Below are 15,970 nucleotides of genomic sequence, written 5' to 3'. Positions count from 1 at the left end.
AGCACCCCACAAAGCCTGTCACATTTATCAGTTAAAATGTAATCACTAGTCATACTTCAAGATTACAAATCAATTTTTATGTAAAGCAATAATTAACTGCAAATCAACAGAGCAATCCTATTTACATTGAAGTTGAGGAGAGAGAAGAGAGAGAGAGATACATTCTCCAACAGCTCCTCCTTCAGGAATTCACCAGTTATTTACAGAACTATTTCTGTTCATCAGTGATCAAATGTGCATTTTGTGACATTTAGTACAATGGATTTATATTATTGAAAGAGAATGATTTTGAAGTTTTTTTGGAACATACAGAAAACTGACTACATAATCCTTACCAGTTTAGGGGTCCAGCTTCACTCAACAAAATCTACATGGAATTATGTCCAGACTTTGAAGAAAAAGCAATTTGTATAGAATTTCTTTGATGAGCGAGAATAATTAGACCACCACAAATAGCACAAATAATCTATACGGATATTTAAAAGATCCTGGAATTTCTAACTTTAATAAAGGAATGCCATTTGTCTTTTGTTTTTAATGACCAATTCCGAAGAGTTGATTAACTAAATGCTGCTGCTAGAAATGTCCAAATGTACATTTCCTGCAGAAGGAAAGGAAACATTTCTGTCAATTGGATTATTTATCAACATTGGATAAAGCAGGATATATCAGCTGTACTTTGGACCCACAGGCTATGCATCACATCTTCAGGATAACTACATGACTGTGCTCATATCTTTCATTCTGAGGTATTCTGCATCAGGACACAATGTTTTATTAGCAAAGGTAGTTCATAATGGTGAAAATCTATTAAATACATCTGAAATATAGTTAATGTTGCAGATGAAGATGTAAATAATTTGCCACAATAAACAAGATCATGCAATAATGAATAGATAATCAGTTTCAGAAATGAAAACTAAGGCAGTGACCAGAATATTGAGAAGACAGTATTGAGAATAAATCCCCAGCTACTTCTTCGAGATTGACGTGGATTTCATTTTCTTTATTTTCACCACTTGAAAGGTAAAACAGATTAGAAATAAAAAATGTGCAGACACTAGAAATCCAAAATATAAACAGAAGAAAAATGGAGAACAATAGCAGGTCATGCAGTATTTGTGGAAAGAGCAAGAGTCAAAAGCCCTTTACTATACTCTTCCCTTTTAAGATAGCATGACAATAGTCCCTTATGTTGTACTGGAAAGGCATCCTAGATTCTGGAGTCACATCTCAACAGTGGAATTCTAATCTATATCCTTCCTACTGAGAGATGAAAGTGATTACATGATCCTTAGCTAATTCCATTGGAATGGATATTTTAATATTCCTTCAAATTTTACATTAAATCCTCCATTTTGGAGGAATGGAAGGATTTAAATGGGACCCAAGACTGATTTTCTTTTTGTATCTTAATGCTTGCACAGAGATTTTTTTATGTCCCCTATGTAATAGACCTCTATAATGCAAATTTTTTTTTAAAAGGCATCTTTTGTTTGTCAAGATACCATAATGGTCAGGAAATAGGGTTTATGGGGGTGATTGAACGGGGACTGGTTTCACACTAAAGAAATATGTTGTGCTGAACTTAACACTGGTGAAAAAAGATTATCGCTATGTAGCAGATGTGTGAGGTTTCAGCTCATTTAAAAGTTAATTGCATCGATTTATTTGGAACTTTTAAAGTATTGAAAATGCCAGATGTAATAACATATTCCAAGCTTTATTTGACAAATATAACCAAAGAATTAATTGCATTTGAAAATGACAGATGGTGGAAATCTGAAAAGAGACCAAGAATCCTGAAGATATTCACATTAGTTTATTGTCATATGCTTCAGGAAGGCAGTGATTCATTTTATTTTGTGAACAGAACAGTAGAGAAATCATACATAGTACAAGTAAAACATAGAGAGAGATTAGTTAGTCAGGAACAAAGGTAACATAATTTTACTCAACACACAATCTCCTGGAGAACTTATAATCATAAATGAGAGAAAATAGAATGATGGATGTGAATAAATCAACTCTCCTTCCTCTGCTGAAGGGTTCCAGCCTGCAATATCAACCATTCTTTTTCTCCCACTGATGCTGCTCTCAAAGTGCAGATGTAATAGCAACATTATAACAGTGATTATGGCAATCAAGTTGAAATGGGAGGGAGACATTTCAGAGGGAGATCTAATCAACAGATGTAATACAAAAACAAATTCAACTTGGTGACAGCCACCCTTTGTTCACTATACATAAACAAGCAAGCAGGGATAGTTTATGATACCCTGAGGTACTCAATGCTTGGCAGTAGTTGCTGGTGAACTGAAAATGTTATCATTGACAAATCATAGTTATTGTTGCTGGTGGAAACACAACTAAAGTGTGAAGCCATGAGCAATGGTCTTTTCTTTTATTGACCTGTGTTTCATAATTGATGTCTTTGAAATGTTTCCCTGAATTTCCCTTAATGTTTTTGCTCATCACATGTCACCTCCAAGATTTTCTCAAATACAGGCCTTGCAATTTGACTCGTAGCCAGCATATTTTTCTTCCCTTATTTCTCCTTTAAACATGTAACAGAAAAAGTTATTAATACATCTAAAACATGTTTTTTTTTTGTATTTAAAAATATTCTATACTTCTACATTTTTAGCGTCTCTGACAACACATGCACAATCCTAACTGCAAACTCTATCAAGTGTTCTGTAAATTTATTTCTGAGTGAAGGGATGACACAAAGCGTGAGTTCATCCTGTGAACAATTTTCTGGGATAGTGGGATGATGTGTGAGCAAACTAACCTGTAGTAAGAACTCAAGCCATTTACTGCCTGTAATGCGCATTGTAAGAACCAAAGACTTGTTGATCCAAACCAAGACTTTTATTAACTAAAAGGCTGGAGCATATCACAAGTAGGTCGATCAGTCCAGAATGACGTGGTCTGGCTAGGAGCAATCCTTTAAGACCTGCCAGTAGGTGTGGCTACACTCTCAGCCAATCACAGTCATCCTACACTACCATCTGTATATATACACATTGGTGATAGAATCTGTACTATCACACAGCCGCACCAGTAGGATAGTGTGTACTAGAAGTCACCACTTTGAGGTTATTTTGCAAGGTGGAACAGTGCATCAGTAGCAACCAGGCTACAGGTGGAAGAGCCCAAGGCCCAAACTCAAATCCCAGCATACCCTGATGTATAAAGATTGGTTTTTATCATCACTTTACACCTTGTCATTGAACATCACTGCTATCAAAAGCATCATTCACTGCCTCTCCTATTCAGATACATTTAAGAACCATTGAAATTGATTCCATAATTTTAATAAAACTAGATATAACAATAAATTTGGTCGGAAATCTTACACCATTGTTAAAAACAATGAAATAAAGACAAATCAACCACAAAAAAATTTCTTCTGGAAGAGACTGATGCACCCTCATCACTGTACGTTTCAGGGATGCTAAGGAACTCAGCAGTGCATCAGTGGTGACCTTCAGAGTATCCTCCTCCTCTGTGCAGCAGTTTGGAAGCATGAAAGTCAAAGTCATGCTGTACAATAGAGGCTAGATGGGTATCAGGTTCCGACGGAACTGTCACCCGCGCTGAAACACAAACCAGCTCATTGTGTTGGGAATCTGGTTTACTGAGTAAATGCATCAACAAACGATATCCATCTTCATACCTTCAAGTACTTTAGCTACAATTCCAGACTAATGTCGCATGACTTCCTTGACATTTAAATATGTGGTCAGCAAGGGAATTGCATTCAAGCAAAGATGCGCATCTTTAAGAAAGTTGAATCTTTAGCAAAATTAAAATGCTTTCAAATATCAAAGTGATGTATTATAATGATTATAAACCTATGAGTGAGCATCATTGTAAAAGGAGTGAGACTGAATTAGCCACCTAAATCATTGCAAATTACTAAGATTTCTGAAGAGTTAGTATTGCAAGTGACTGAACACGAGATCCTAAAGAGTGAAATTTTACCTTGTGTAGAGCTGCACAATATATGCATTTCAAAAAGGCAAACATAGACCAATGAATTTTGCATATGACCATTCCATTTAGATATGAAGAGTGACAAATACCTAAAGGAAACTCTTCATGTTCAAGTTTATTTATCATCCAATTCTACCAGTACAACCCGATGAAACAGCATTCTCTGGTATGCATATCTTTCTTTGGCTTGGCTTCGCGGACGAAGATTTATGGAGGGGGTAAAAAGTCCACGTCAGCTGCAGGCTCGTTTGTGGCTGACCAGTCCGATGCGGGACAGGCAGACACGATTGCAGCGGTTGCAAGGGAAAATTGGTTGGTTGGGGTTGGGTGTTGGGTTTTTCCTCCTTTGCCTTTTGTCAGTGAGGTGGGCTCTGCGGTCTTCTTCAAAGGAGGTTGCTGCCCGCCAAACTGTGAGGCGCCAAGATGCACGGTTTGAGGCGTTATCAGCCCACTGGCGGTGGTCAATGGGGCAGGCACCAAGAGATTTCTTTAGGCAGTCCTTGTACCTTTTCTTTGGTGCACCTCTGTCACGGTGGCCAGTGGAGAGCTCGCCATATAACACGATCTTGGGAAGGCGATGGTCCTCCATTCTGGAGACGTGACCCATCCAGCGCAGCTGGATCTTCAGCAGCGTGGACTCGATGCTGTCGATACCTCAGGTCGACAGAGGCAGAGGTATGCATATATTAAAATGAATATTAATAAAAAAATGCTAAAGTCGCAGGGCATTGTTTTAGCAATTCAATCTTCTTTCAGCAGTCTCATTGCCAATGGGAAGAAGCTCTCCCTCAGCCTAGTTGTTCTGGCTCCAATATGTCTGCATCTTTTCCCCAAAAGGAGTAGCTGGAAGATGGAGGATGGTGAGAATCCCTCTTTAAAGAACGATCCCAGTAAATCACATCAACAGGGGGAGGGAGACTCCAGAGATCCTCTTTGTTCAACAGTTAACCAAATAAACTTCGGCAATTATTAGAATGTATGTTCAACTTCAAGCAAAATCAAATGTCCAATCTCATGTTGTTTCGGCTACAAAAACAGCTCTTAATCCACCAAAGTTAATATTTTACTTAGAGAAATATTTAACTCCAATGGATTAGACAGCCAGGCTTCAAATTTTCCATACATGTGATAGCATTATGCCATTCAAGGCCATCACATCTGTGCAGAATTTTGGTGCTTCAGATTGGACAATACTTAACTAGTTGTCAACAAAGCATCCAAAAGGGTGAGCTTATCATTGAATTATATAGATAGGTAGTGTGTGTGTGAGCTGCTCACTGCTAGCAAGAAATTCTGAATTTCCATTGAAAGATTGATAATTTGATTTACATTATTCCTTGTGACTGATAAAGTGATTTTAAATCTGTTTTTTTTGCACTAAAATATAAAATCAAATTGGTACATCAGCTTCCACGCAATGATCATTTGCCAATGTTTTAATCATTGAAGAGATATTCAATGTTAGTACTTTTGTTTTGTTTTGCAAAGAATATCAGGAACAAATTTCAAAAATATTGTCTATAGTTACATTTTCTATGGCAATAATTTAAAAACACAACATTCCAATTCTTTTCAGCAAATGAATTAATATAAGCCTATTTTACATAAAACAATTCAGGTTCTTTGTCAAAGTGTAAATGAAGAAAGTATTCTTCAAATAGAAGGATTAACTTAAATTTAAGCATACAGAATGGTATTAGGCCCTTTAGGCCCAGGAGCCTGTGCTGTCTAATTACACCCAATTAATCTACACCCCCACTTCATTTCAAACAGTGGAAGGAAACCAGAGCAACCGAGAAAATCCATGCAGACGCAGGGGAAAATGTGCAAACTCCTTTCAGAGAGTGCGGAACCCCTGTCCCAATCATTGGTGCTGTAATAGCATTGTGCTAACCGCGACATGAATCTTGCTGTCCTTAAGATATCTGTTTAGCCAGATTCGAAGATGTCACATCAATTAATTTTTAAGCACTTAATAATATCAAGCAGCCTGCTTTAAATTATTGGCTCTGTGTGTGTGTGTGTGTGTGTGTGTGTGTGTGTGTGTGTGTGTGTGTGTGTGTGTGTGTGTGTGTGTGTGTGTGTGTGTGTGTACCTATGACCATGTCATCCTTTTCAAATGGCCACCCTTTCACACACATGCAAAACTGTGCATAAACACCAGTGTACAAGTGTATGAGGGAGCATGTTAGTGGTGGTGGTACGATTGGTGTTGAAGGGGTCAACTAAGTAAAATTCCTTAAAAAAAATGAAAGATTTCATTCATAGCTGAGAATTAGCTCAGAACTTAACCCTCACCTCTGGGCCTTAACAGTCTGGCTTCAGGTCCCATTCTAGGAACAAATGAAAATAATTTAGGTTATCACTTCAAATTGAGAATGAATAAGTGTCACACTGTCAACATGGCCACGTATTGAATGAGGCGTTATCTAATCTCTGAGATGTTCTTGTTAAATCCCCAAATGGTACTTAGAAGAAAAGCAGGGCAGCATCGATGGTACACAGATCTTTATAAATCTCCGTAACATTACTAAAACATAAGCATTCATCATTATTTTACTTCTGCCTTTGGCATATTGCAGTGTCTAAATTGACTGACTAGTGTCTAACCTCGCAATCTGTTGAAATGCACTTTGGGAGAGCAATAATTGTAGAAGTATGGTATGAATGAAAATACTTATTTGAAGGGTATGGTGATGGGACTGATATTCAATCAGCAGCAAATAAAAGAGCGTATTATCAATCAGTAACAAATTGACTCTGTAATTGCAAACCTTCACTTGCTTTTGTTTTTCCAATTGCAACAAAATCACATTTGTAATCTCATCTAGTTTACAAAGATGAGGGAAAGATCCACTCCAGAAAATAGGTAAATCACTTCACTACAATATCTGCAGAAAACAAAATATTAAATAATAGGGGAGAATTTTTTCAAAAAAAGGTATTTTAATGTGATCAGGTTAATTTCATGAATAAACCAGCTTGCTATTTTTCTATTGCTACATTCTGAAACTGAAACTGACACTGCCCCTGCATTAATAACCATGCAACGAGGTTTGTTCAGCAAATTACACGCCAGGCTGGAAGGAAAATGTCCCATCACCCTAAGCTCGTAAGTCACTGAAATCCTTTTTTCACATGGCAGGCATTACTGCAGATCAAAGCCTTGAACAAAGGTTGAAGGTGGCAAGAAGCACAAGTCATTGGAACAAATGAGATGTTTGAGAAGAGAATTCAAGATGACACAGTAAAGCAGGTAAAAAAACCTTTCTGTTTATGTGATCAAGGAGTGCAGTTCCTCAAGAAATAAAGTATGCAAACAAAAATCTCTCAGCACCTGTAAAGAATGACAGCTGGAAAATATACACAAATCCTTTCATTTCTGTATCATTTATGGAGTGGAGGCGCTGAGTGAAGTGTTCTCCCAGTCTTTCCGATGTGGAGAATGCCACAAAGGGTACACCAGATGCAGTAAACAAGTTCTCTGGATGTACAAGTGAAGTGTTGTCTCCCATGAAAGTCCATGGTGAGAGAGGAAGTGTGGGCAAAAGTGTTGCACCTCCTGTGGGCATAGGGGAAGATGCCGTGGGAGTGATGGGTGGGGAGGGATGAGTTCATGAGGGAATCAGTTCCTGCGGAAGGCTGAGAGAGGAGGAGCAGGAAAGATAGGTCTATTGGTGGGATCCTGTAGTAAGTGCCAGAAATTCTGACGGATGATGTTTGGATGCAGAGGCTGGTGGGGTGGTGGGTGAGGTTGAGGAGCATTCTATGATTGTTACAGCTGAGGGTAGAGGGGGCCAGGGCAGAGAAGTGGGAAATGGAGGAGATGCAGATGAGGGCTGAGTTGATAGTGGTAGAGGGGAAGCCACGTTTGTGGAAGGCAGATATTTCAGAACCTGCTGGTCTTTTCTTTCCCTTTCCACCTTTTCCTGTCTATCTAGTTTTTTACCGATACAGACCTACCCTCCCCCCCAAACTGCTACTGTCCACTCCCTCCTTTCTCCACCTATCATCTCCAGCTTCCCCCCCCCCCCACCCCCACCCTTTTGTTCGGATGCTTGCCAGCATTTTCTCATGGATTGATGAAGGGCCCCAGCATTTTGTGTTTTTATTTAAGTGGTGTGACACCTAAATAAACACTAACCTACAGCAGTTATTTTCAATATGGACTGGCTAAGAGTGGATCATTCAAGAGTAGATCTGATTCTTGACAGCTTAGTTCAAGAGTCTATTTATGGTTTAAGATTCAAGAACAGATTTCTGTTTAATATTATTCAGCTCTACAATGTCCTGGGCTGTTCCCACTACCTTCTGGAAGGATTTAAGCTCAGGGTTATTGTTTTTCTCATATCAGACTGTGATGCAGCATGTCAGCACACTTTCCACCACACTTCTGTTGAAATTTGTCACAATTTCTGATGCCATACTAAACCTGTACAAACTCTTTAGGAAGTAGAGGTGCTGACGTACTTTTTTCATGATGTCATTGATGGGTTGTGTCCTGGAAAGATCCTTCGAGATAGTGATTTTCAATAATTTAAATTTGCTCATCCTCTCCACCTCTGATCCCCCAATAACCACTGGATTGTATACCTCTGGCTTTCCTTTCCTGAAGTCAACAATCAGCTCCTTAGTTTTGGTGACATGGAATGCGAGGTCATTGAAAACTTGCCTGAATGGTGCATCAACAATCTCCTTCCTGTATGCTGACTCATCCCCTCCCTTGATACCACAGTAGTGGGCTGTATAATCAGCACATTTGTAGATGGTGTTATTGTCATACCTAGCCACACAGTCATATCTTCCATCTCCTTCCTCAATACTGATGCAAGATCTCAAACCAAAATGCTAACAATTCCTTTCAGCCCACAGATGCTGCTTGAGCCAATGAATTCTTCCAGCTGTCTGTTTTTGCTCTATATTTATCAAAGTCAGCAATTTTTACCTACTCTGCTAAGGATCGGGAGCAATAAACCACAGAATATGAATTAAACATAGTTGGAAATTTATAATTAAAAACAAAAACAAAGTAATAATTCTTCAGAATGTCTTCAACAATAATGCCTTTGCACCTTTTAAATCCATTTGAGAGCACAGTTAGGCCATTGGTTCAATATATTTTCTGAAAGATGTGGCTCTCCTTCAGTAAATTAGTTTAAGAGACAGACACAATTGTCAGCTTGGATATTGTACTCAAAATGTTCTCAGGCAGAGTGTTACCTTCCTGTGGAACAGCTGTCAGTGACAATTTATTTCTTGTCACCAAGCAGCAGTCGCAAATTTAACATTATTTTCAAACAACTTTGTATTTTAGTGGCTCAAGCAACAGAGAAAATCATATGTCCTTAATGGCAGCAGTGCTGGGGCTGCAGCAAAACAAAAATGTGACCTTTTTCTCTGTCATGCTTAACCATTTCTTTCACAAAAACAGGCTTACTTCTCACAATAGTTGTGATTGACCTCAGTTGGATTGATCCTAATATCACTTAGAAACTCAGAACAGGAGTACTTGTCCTGATGTCCAAGGGTGAGCTCGGTGATTCAAATGGTAAGTTTTAAATGACCTTTGATGTTTTTAATATTTTTACCATCTAGAAAGATTAAAAAAGACATTTGGAGTTTCACAGCAATTTTTTTTTCTCTCCACAGTGGAGGAGCAGAACCACCTTACTTAAAGTTTGTTAAAGTGCCATGTGCAAAGGCTGCAAATTAATTTAATGCAGTGAACCTGTGCTAAAATTTAAAAGCAGTTGAACAGAATCCAGTCAAAAAGGAAGCTGCAGACTTAGAAAGTGAGATGTTGCAGGCATATTATAAGATCAGTGTGTTAAAAGAGCTATGACTCCTCAGGGATTCTCCAAAGGGGCTACAGTTACACTCATGATATTGCCCCCCTGTGGGGATAGGAATGCAATCCAGCTCACAAGCATGAAGCTAGCGCCAACTTTGATTTAACACACTTATTCACACAGTGGTTAAATTGTTCTTTCAACTCTAATTATTCTTAATCTGCACTCTATGTTTGACAGCAGGGCATAAGGTGTGAAAGTCCAATCCTTCCCGAGAGGCTGACAGATAATTACTCACAAAATTGACTTTTCCCACTAACTCTAAGAACATTACAAAGCACAGGTTATGTGAACCTTTTGCATGTTATTTGGCTGCAGTCAAACTGATAAATCATTGACCTCAAAGGAGTAGTTTAAGGAATTTAGAGTCCACTTCTGAAATTGGCGGCAGGACAGCCAACAAAGATTTAAACAGTTCAATACTGTTTGCAGAGAGTTAATTTTAACATTGAACAATCCAGTTAGATCCTTAGTTCTATTCTTTCAAAGGTTTGGCTCTTAAATAAGCTTCTTAAAATCAATGTAGTTTAGATATTAAGAAATTGCTGACCATTTATGAGATACATTAAAATATGGGATGATCACATGACCTGATTTGAAGGATCCTATCTTTTCTGTGAAAGTGATCAGGAAAGGCAAGATCGTGAAGGGAATTCGAACATGGATGAGAATTTTAAAACAGCAATATTGCTTAAAACAAGAGGCAATGTCAGAGGTTCAAAAAAAAACTTCAGATCAATTGTTGTTGGCCAATGACAATCTTGATCAGCAAGAAAAAGCTGAGGACAATCTAAACGAGTGGGCACAAGTCAGAGACAAGGTATGCTAGCAGGCACAAGGGTGGTGAGTAAGAAGGTCTTCCTACGTGTCAGGAAAGGAACATGAGAATTTTGGTCAACTCTAATACATGGAGAAATAAGCAAGGATGGTGAGTAATGCGTATGCCAGGGAGTCATGAAGTTACACGGCACAAAACCAGCCCTTTCAGCCCAACTAATTCATGCAGACTGTGAAGTCTATCCACGCTCATCCCATTTGTTTGCATTTAACGTACATCCCTCTACTTCTCCACTCAAAAATCTGCAGGGTTGGCATAGCATTGTTACGTTGCCAGTGACCCAGGTTCTAATCCAATGCTGTCTGTAAGGAGTTTGTACATTCTCCCCATGACCTGCATGGGTTTCCTCTAGGTGCACTGGTTTCGTCCAGGTGCTCTGGTTTCCTCCCACTGTTCAACTGGGATTGTTGGTCAATTGGGTGTAAATTGGGCGGCACGGGTCCATGGGTCGAAAGGGCCTGTTATCGTGCTGCTTGCCTCTAAATTGTGTCTGCCTCTTAAAACAAGACACAAAATAGATCAGTGCACTTGGCTTATCAAGCATCTGTCTGCTTATGCTTTATGTGTTCAGACACTTTACTGCCACTACCTTTTGAGGAGAAAAATTCCAAACACTCATGATGCTCAGAAAGAAAAAAATATCAACATTGCCTTAAATGTTCTGACATCTGATTTTCTTGGTGATCCAGCAAATCAAAAATCACATTCCTTCAATAATCAATCATTCAGAATTAGAATTTATTGTCACAGAATTCTTTTTATTTTGGTGGTATCACAGGTCCAAATATTGCTTTCAATTACATTTTTAAAAATAAATTTAAAAATTAGTACAAAATAAGGGAATGTGAGGTAGTGTCTGTGGTTCATTGACCATTCAGAAATTTGGTGGCAGAGGGGGGAAAAAAAGTTGTTTTGTACTGTTGATGTCTGTCCTCAGGCACCTGTACATCCTTCCTGATGGTAGCAGTGTGAAGAGGGTATGACCTGCATGGTGAGGGTCCTTGAGAATAGAAGCTACTGCTTTCTTCATACATCGCCTCTTATGGATGTCCTTAAAGAAGACTGATGCCCATCATTGTGCTAGTCGAGTTCACAATTGTCTGTAGTCTTGAGTAAAATAAAAAACACAGAAATACTGGAGGAACTCAGTAGATCTCCAATTATCTACAGGAGCAAAATATATATTATCGACATTTCAGCCAGAAGTGGTGGAGGCTGGTAGGGTGGGAAGGGGCCAGGGAAGATGTGCAGGTAATGGAAGATGTGTGGGTGAGGGTGAAGTTGATGGTGCTAGAAGTGAAATTAGGTTGTTTGAAGGAGAAGGACATCTTTGATGATCTGGCATGGAAGACCTTGACCTGGGAGCAGATGCAACAGAGTGAGAGGAATTGAGAGAAAGGAATAGTTGAGATAAATGAGGGAGCTCATAGGTTTGTCAAGGATGTCTGTCAAGAGATGGTCTCCTAAGATGGAGACAGAGAAATTGAGAAAGAGGACAGTGTTGTTAGTATTGGACCAAGTGAATTTGTGGTCAGGGTGGAAGTTGGTAGTAAAGTGGATAAAGCCGTTAAGCTCATCATGAGTACATGAGGCAGCACCAAAGTAGTGATCGAAGGAGGTGTTACATGACAAATGTGAAATCAAGTGGAAGGCCAACCACGATGAAGAATGGGGATGACTGAAGACCATTCTCCTACAAAACCGGTGTTTTTGACATTCTTTGAGTCAGCCAGGACAAAAATATCAACTTTAAAAGATGCAATAGGTGCTGTGGGAGATGATTAGAAGCCAGTTGCATATGCATCAAGGACAATGACCACATCTGAATGTTGATATGCGCATATAGAAAAAGAGTGAATAGGTCTGGTCTATGGAGAAATTCCACAGCTATGTGTATCGTCTACCAACCATTCATGGCAGACACACACCACAAGCCATTAATAGCCATAATCAAGAAAAATCTCAGTGAGATATCAAAACAAATCCAAAGACTGATGATGAAGCTACAAACGTTATGACTTTGAATTGGTGTACGTACCAGCACCTGTGTGCTGGCTGCTGTGCTGTCCAGGGCAATGACGCAGAGTGAAACACACAATGAGAGTTTCACAGAGACAGATGTAAATCTCCACGTGAACCTGATCACTGTATTTCTTCCTGAATCGAACATAAAATCTAAACATAATGCAGCTGAACAGAGTGGAACATAATTCTACAGAAGATCACTGAGAATTTGAATGAAGATTAGCTTCGAGATGAAAGTCAGCAATACTGCAACATCAGAGCAGAGTGCTGACAATGGGCTTCTACTGAGACAGAGCAGAATTATCATTCCTCAATCACAGTGATAAGATACTGAAACATCTGCATGAAGGGCACCTTGGAATGGAATAAAAGCAAGAGGAGGGCGAGAACTGCTGTTTATTGGCCAGGGATAAATGCTGACATTGACAGGATGGTTTCAAGCTGTGAGACTTGTCTGAAACATCATGCAAAGTAGCCAAAGGAACCCATGACCTTAACTGACTAACCAGAGGAGCCATGGCAGAAAGTTGGGACTGATTTGTTCCATTTGGATGGAAAGAATTACCTGCTGGTTATTGTCTACCCTAAGATTGTGCAGCTTTCCAACATGCTGCTTGTCTTTGCAAGACATGGAATTCTACAGTGACAATGGACCCTGTAGAGAATTTCAGAACTTTGCAGAAGAGTATGATTTCAAGTCTTTTGCATCCCTGGACAAATGGTAAAGCAGAGAAAATAGTTCAAATAATTAAACAGCTGCTCAAAAAAGCACAAGACAGTGGCTCAGATCCTTATCTCTGTTGAGTTACTGAGCTTCACCACTTGAATATGGCATGTCACCTGCTGATCTCCTGATGGGATGTAGACTACGCACCACACTTCCCTACTCTGCAGACCCAAGCAAAAACAGAGATGTCAAACGGAAACAAATGCGTCTACAAAGGAGACAAAAATCAATTAAGATGTCACCGAGAAGCTTAGGGCCACTGGCACAACATGACACAGTGAGTCACAGAGATTCCAAAGCCTGGGACAAGAAGGCCACTGTTCTGGAGGAAGTAAATCCAAGATCTTACCCTGTCAGAACAGAGGATGATCAAATACTGAGGAGGACTCAAAAGAGCCTGCTGAAAATGCAAGTGAGCTGCAAGAACAGACAAATGCAGAACATCCAGCCTGTACAGCAACAGAGGAAACACCACCAGTGGTAGACAGTAGTGGACAAGCAGAGCTGACACAAGCACCTGTGTGGACAGGATCCACATGTGTTATCAAAGCTCCCGACAGACCGAATCTCTAAAAGAAAAAGAACTGCACATTTGTGCTGTTGATGTTTGTGTTAATTTTTGTATTTTTACTTTAAATTGAAATGAATACTGAATTACCATGTTGTTAGATTGAACATCTTTAGGAAAGGGGATGTGGTGATTGTGAGTTGATGATCTTTCTGACCACTAGAGGTCAGAAATGGAATATCCCACCTTGAGTTAGATGTACAAAATGGATGTGTCCCATAAGGTTGTGAGTTTTTTTTTAAATTACTTATATTTTATTACCAAGTTTCTTTGTCACAATAGAAGAAGCATCACACATCAAGGGTCAATGACCCTTAACAGGAAATGGAAAACTGAACTGCTCAAAAGACTCCAACATTTAGGGTAGATGCTCAGTTCTTGAGTTTGTCAGGAGTATTATCCCTTAAAATAGCAATTAAATATAAATATTAATTAAAAATAAATTAGGATGACACAAATAAGTACAGCTAATTTTCTATATTGTGCTTACGGCTTCTGTTAAAACAACTGTAGCCAACAATTTTAAGAAAGAATTTGGCTGAAAGAGAATTAAATAAAAATATGAAAGAATCAATACAAGGTGACATATGAACCTTCGACTATAACCTTGCACATATCAAGGTAGATATTAATCTCAGGAGCAGCAGCGTGCCAAACTTGTAAAGTTTTTGACTTGTTCAGCAGAGAAATATACCTTAATTAAATGTTCTAGAGAAAAAAGTCATTTGTTGCACAAGAATCTCAGGTCCATATAGGAGCAGAAACAGCCTTCTAGGATCTTTTCCACACTCAGGATAAACCAAATTGGTGGTAGTAGTGGAAGGGGGAGGGGGGTGGGGTGGGGAGAAGACATCACTGACATTGTCATGCATTATACTTTTACCAGTAGAGGGAGCAAATGACCACTCCTGGCACAATACCCCAGAACACAACTGACAAGATAAAAGAATGAAAACTTAAATCAATAAGTCTCCTGAAAAGTAGAACTGACATGCAATTTGATATTTTATTAACAAATATTTAACCAGCAAAGGAAAGTTTTAGATTGACGCTTGTGATGTTTTTAATGCATAAAGACATCAACAAGTGGATTTCACCAAGAACTCAAGTTAACAGTCATTCAGGCATGAACTTCACTTGGAGAGCTCCAGTCCGTCTTTTGAACAAGCCTTCAAAGCATTTTATTTGGTATGAACCAGGACCAGATAAACATAGCTATGTACTGGAGGTCAAAACATGGGTCTTCTTCTGTTTGGCCTTGGATACTGCATTAGTTTTTAAGTTCAATGTGGTACCACATGTCTTTCCAAATGTAATCAGAGTTTGATATCCATGGTCACATAATCCTGTTAATAATCATAATCCTAAAATATTTTCTTTGATAAATCTGCCAATTAACACTACTAGGAAGAGACATGCCCTAAATGACTTCCCTGTTAGCTTTTCCCTGTTTATTGGGAAGAAGAGATGCAGGGTTAGACCTGGGTAAAATAGACCTTCACCAAGAGTGTATTTAATTCTCCAAAGGGCTTCAATCCAGATGGCATATGAACAGCAAATAAACTGGGGATGGTACAATTGAATGACTGTTGATTTTGCCTCACAGGCAAATATTGAAAACAAATTGAAACATGAAAAAGTAATGGAGAGAATCACCATAACCCATTTTACATATTGAGTAACAGTTTGATGCTAATACAGATTCATCCATAAATTGCATGTTTAGTGATGTACTATTATGTATTATATTGGTTGTCCTTCAGTTTGAAGAAGACATTCTTGTGCAGTTCATCTGTGAACATGAAGGTGACTTTGTAGTCCCATTCTGGAAGCACAAAGTCCAGGACAATGGGGACACTGGAAGTCTGTTGTTGTAATAACTGTGGCTGCTGCTCTGCGACAGCCTTCTGAAGTTTTTGGTACTATATGTACAAAAATTAAATCCTACACTCCCCAGGAAA

At 38.9% G+C, this 15,970-nt stretch overlaps 1 protein-coding gene and 1 long non-coding RNA gene across 17 annotated transcripts in view; both read right to left on the bottom strand.

The window, feature by feature from the left end:
* The window catches only part of LOC138751496 (histone deacetylase 9-like), an 851,890-nt gene that overhangs the window by 597,659 nt on the left and 238,261 nt on the right, over positions 1-15,970 (bottom strand). The window lies entirely within an intron of this gene.
* LOC138751498 (uncharacterized) overlaps positions 1,804-15,970 on the bottom strand; it is a 54,562-nt gene continuing 40,395 nt past the window's right edge. The window contains exons 3-4 of the long non-coding RNA XR_011349989.1: positions 6,301-6,335; positions 1,804-2,557 (exon numbers count right to left, since the gene is read on the bottom strand). This is a non-coding gene — a long non-coding RNA (uncharacterized lncRNA). The remainder of the gene's footprint in view (positions 2,558-6,300; positions 6,336-15,970) is intronic.

Source organism: Narcine bancroftii, chromosome 1 (genome assembly GCF_036971445.1).
Source record: "Narcine bancroftii isolate sNarBan1 chromosome 1, sNarBan1.hap1, whole genome shotgun sequence".
NCBI classification, from domain to species: domain Eukaryota; kingdom Metazoa; phylum Chordata; class Chondrichthyes; order Torpediniformes; family Narcinidae; genus Narcine; species Narcine bancroftii.
The sequence above is the reverse complement of the archived record's forward strand: the minus strand, read 5'-3'. Positions and strand labels throughout refer to the sequence as shown.